Raw genomic sequence first — 4,610 nt, forward strand, 5'->3', positions numbered from 1 at the left:
TACTAAAAAATCCTGCTGCTGCGCTCCTCACATTTATGAATCAGCAAAGAAGTGCGTCCTTTCATCTGCAAAATCATCATTTCCTTGGAAGCCTAAACGATTGGACTACTCTATTTTCAAAAAGAATTTGTCTTTAGTGTTTTATTCGGATGGGCGCAAGGTTAAGAATTAATGCAATGAATCCATCAATGCAAATGCATCTTCAAAAAGGACGGGCAACAACACATGTATCATCACAACACACCCCTCAACTCAACGATTTCTGGAGAACGGGTGCACAGTATTTCTACTAGCGCAACACTACCTCAACATAGAGCGTTTTCGCTAAGGACGGGCGAAAAATACATACGAGCGCAACACACCCCTCAGCGCAATGCATTTGAGTAGAATGGACGCAAAGTGTATCTTGTTGGCACAAGTTGCACCCATCATCGCAATGCATACCGGGTGTTGATTGTTATTATTATTTTTATTATTTTCATCAACACAAGTCACAAGGACTTTGCGATAATCAATTTCTATTACACAATCATTCACCAAGATTTAGGAATAACGCATTTAATACATAAAAGTAAGGAAATTAAAGAGAGCACGGAAATAAACGGAAGTGAATTCAATGAGAGTAATTTCATAAAGCAATAAAAACAAGTTTAGGGAAACAATAAATAACAAAATTCATAGAGCAATAAAAAAGGTAATTAAGGAAGCAAGTAAACATAGAATTTAGAGATATGGACTGGAAGACAATTTTCCATGATGAACGCAATCCACACCTCCACAGGCGGTCAAGCTTGCATGCATAATGTCGTTAAGGACATTGCTCCTTCCCGTGAGATCCTGGAGCTTCAAAATTACTTGGCAGTGTTCCAGGTGTTCTACTACGTAGTACGGCTACCAGTTGCCCAACTTGGATCTCCAAGTTTCTGATTGAAGACGCTTGCGATTGCATTACAACATCGTTTTTCTCAATATATTCCGTGAGCAGGGACTCCAATGAATTTCCAGAGGTGTTTGAGAAGGATGGTTGGTTTTTTGGTTGTCTCTGATGCCCTTGATTCTGGTTTTGGTGAAAAGGTGGAGGGTTTCCTCGATTCCCAGACTTGCTGTTCTGATGGTCACTTGGCCCACCTTGGTTATGATTTCCTCCCCAACCGAAGTTAGGGTGATTCCTCCAACCAGGATTATAAGTGTTGCTGTACGGATTATTCTGGATAGCACACACTTGCTGCGGGTTTGATGGGCACATTTCTACCGTATGACCCCCTCCACATTGGATGCAACTTATTACGGGCACTTATGTCAGCGCATTGGATTGCGCTGATCCTTGAGAGAAGGCACCTTGATTAAGCGCCATCGATTATAGAACAGAGGTCACCGCGGCCATCTGTGCAGCCAAAGTTGTCATTGTATCCATAGGTACAATGGCATTATCATTTCTTCTTCTCTCAAATCCTCTTCCTCCGTACCCGTCATCTACCCAGTCATCCATATTCTGCGAGATGTGGTCAAGGATGACCTTGGCTTCTATGTATGTTTTATCCATAAAACCTCCTGCTGCAGAGGCATCAACAATAGCTTGCATTGATCTGTTCAGGCCATTGTAAAATGTTTCCATCAGAACGCAATCGGGTATCCTGATATGCGGACAATTCTTCACCAATCTTCTAAACCGCACCCAGGCGGTGCTTAGGGTCTCATTATCCATCTGCTCAAAGTTCAGCACATCTTTTCGTCTTCTTGCGTTGACTGCTAGAGGAAGAACTTCTTCATAAACCATTCCACCAACTGATCCCAGGAAGTTATTTCATTTGGCTCCCATGAATGAGCCCACATCTTAGCCTCATCCCTCAAGGTGTATGGGAAGAGGTAAAGTCTAATACCTTCTAGGGTAATGCCAGGAATAGAGAAGTTACCGCACATCTCGACAAAACTGGTTAGATGGGTATGTGGGTCCTCACCTTGTAGACCACTAAACTGCCCCATATTCTGAATCATTTGGAGCATGACCGGTTTAATCTCGAGTCTTGCATTCTCCTCAACTATTGGACATGAAATTCTAGGAGAGAAGTCATAGAGATTGGGTGCCACATAGTTCTTCATTGGGATATTGCGGTCAGTAACAAGAAAAACTGGATCTTGCGCTGGCCGGCCCACCCCTTGATTTGCTTCAGGTGCCTCATTATTATTGTTGTTTTCTGTCATATTGACTCTCCTTCGCTTACTCTATTCTAGCGTACCCTTGCACGAAAGTACACTCGATCTCTGGGTCAGCTTCGAATTTTGGATCAGTTCTAGTACTCATAAACCGTCAGCCTATTCTTCACGTTAAATAGACAGTACAAAGAGACCTGTCCTGAAAAATACCACAAAAGTACTCAACACTAACCATTACCATCCCCGACAACAATGCCATAAACTTGGTACACTGGAAATGAATTCCGTGTTGTGCATGCATGATAATGTGCTACAAGCTCATGTTGCCATAAACTTGTAACACTATTTTTATATCTTACAGCATATGAACAAATGTGAATATGAATGAATGAACAAGTATACACGTTAAAAACATAAACTTGGTGATAAAAATGGAATGTTATGTTGTGTTATTGCTTATGCACAGTTTATGCGATACTACTTCTAAATATGCGTTACTAACTATATGCTTGTAGTATGCGATAGAGTAATGTGTGTCACAAGTTTCCTTACACTGAAACCAAGTATAATTCCAACACAAGTTTCCCAGAATAATCTGAGGTCGAACACAGGGATTGTTTTCGTTAATGTGTTACTTGTGAGATACATGCAACCAGTTTTATAATTAATAAAAGATTTGTTTTGTACATGAATTTAAATTGCGATAAACATAAATTGCATTGATAAAATAAAATTGTGTTGAAAATAAAATCCTAAGCTAACATGATACAAGATACACGATACATGATACTGAGGTCGATACTGACTATGAAGTTATACAAAGGATCGTGGTATGCGATGGCAAGACTTTATGGATGAATCAGAAATAGAAAGAATAAATAGTAAAAACATCGCAAGTTTGTTAATTGCATTAAAGATGCAACTACGGTTCCGCTTTCCCTTGGCGTACACCTCTCAGTGATCGGCTGCGTTCCCACATCTCTATGGAGAACAGGGATGAATGTAATGAACGCAAGGTTGATTCCAGGGAATTAAGAAAACATTATGGAGAAAATGGACTATGGATGAACGGAAATAGACAGAGAGATGACAATGGAAATGATCATAACATTTAATACTACGATTAAGCGTTTGATACATGGTGTGAATGAAAGATTAAGGAGATGAGTACAAGTGATGAAATAGAGTTAAGAAACAAATACAGAAAGTGTGTCAACGTCTTGACACAGATCTTGAACGGAGGTTATGCTTGCCGGTGTGTGGAATGGATGAAGAGAAAAGCTTCCCTCTCAGGCTTGCTCTTCTGGTAGAAGTGACCTTCATACAGAGCTTCAACGGCGGGATTGGAAGGATTATTTGTCCGGAGACTCACCTCTCGACCTTGTCTTATGATTCTTCTCGGATCTACTCTAGAAGTCACTCAGACCATTCTCTCTCAGATCAATATATACACATTTCTATGTATTCAAGTATATCTTTCAATGGAATTGCAGAAGCTATTTATAGGTGAAGCTTGACTCTTTGCATTATGGTCCCCACTTTATGGTTATGGTAGTTCCAGAAATGGAGGAGTGAATATTCTTTTTGTTACGCAATCAACCCGTCAGAAATGCACAACTAAAAGCTGTACACTTGTCAAAATCCTCCGCAATTGCGTTGCTCTTTATATCTTCGATCGATCGCCACATGCGGTGTTATTTTTTATTACCACATGCGGTTGAGATTGCATTGATCGCTAAGCTCTTGATCGATTGTCGCATGCGTTGTCATTGCGTTGATCGTCTCTTCGTTCTCGATTGATGGGCACAATGCGTCGTGGATGCGTTTTTTCTTTTATCTTTGAGCCATTAACGTATGCGGTGACTGATTTTCTGCAAAACAGAAATTGAAACATTCTATCCTACCATCGCAATGGTGTTGGTGGGTGTATCGACAAAAATTTATAATTCTCGCATTTCTTAGCCAATTTCTACACAATCGACGCAACTTTTCTTTCTTTTTTCTACAATATCTAAATAAAACAGTATAAATAACTTGTATTTCTACAATTTATCAGTATGTCACCACATACATGCTTGAGTCACATACAGATAACTAGGGATTTTATGTTTATTGGTTTGTGGTAAAGCAAATAAAACAAATAACCGAGAAAAACAACAAGATGTGAAGTAAATATCATATATTAACAACACAGGTGTTCGTATATACTGTTTACAAACTACAGGACACGAGACTTTAGGGCATCAACCCCAACACTTTCAACTTTGCTGGTGTCATCCTATATGGTACCTGTGAAATAGGTGTTATATCTGGAATCAAGTCAATAGTAAACTCAACTTCCCTGTCAGATGGCAATCCTGACAACTCTTCAGGGAATACATCAAGGAACTCCTGCACTACAGGAATGTTTTCAGGCTTCAACCTGTTATCCTGTGAAACAGCCACATGTGCCAAAT

Source organism: Benincasa hispida, chromosome 12 (assembly GCF_027475165.1).
Source record: "Benincasa hispida cultivar pf3 chromosome 12, pf3_genome.v1.1, whole genome shotgun sequence".
Lineage (NCBI taxonomy): Eukaryota > Viridiplantae > Streptophyta > Magnoliopsida > Cucurbitales > Cucurbitaceae > Benincasa > Benincasa hispida.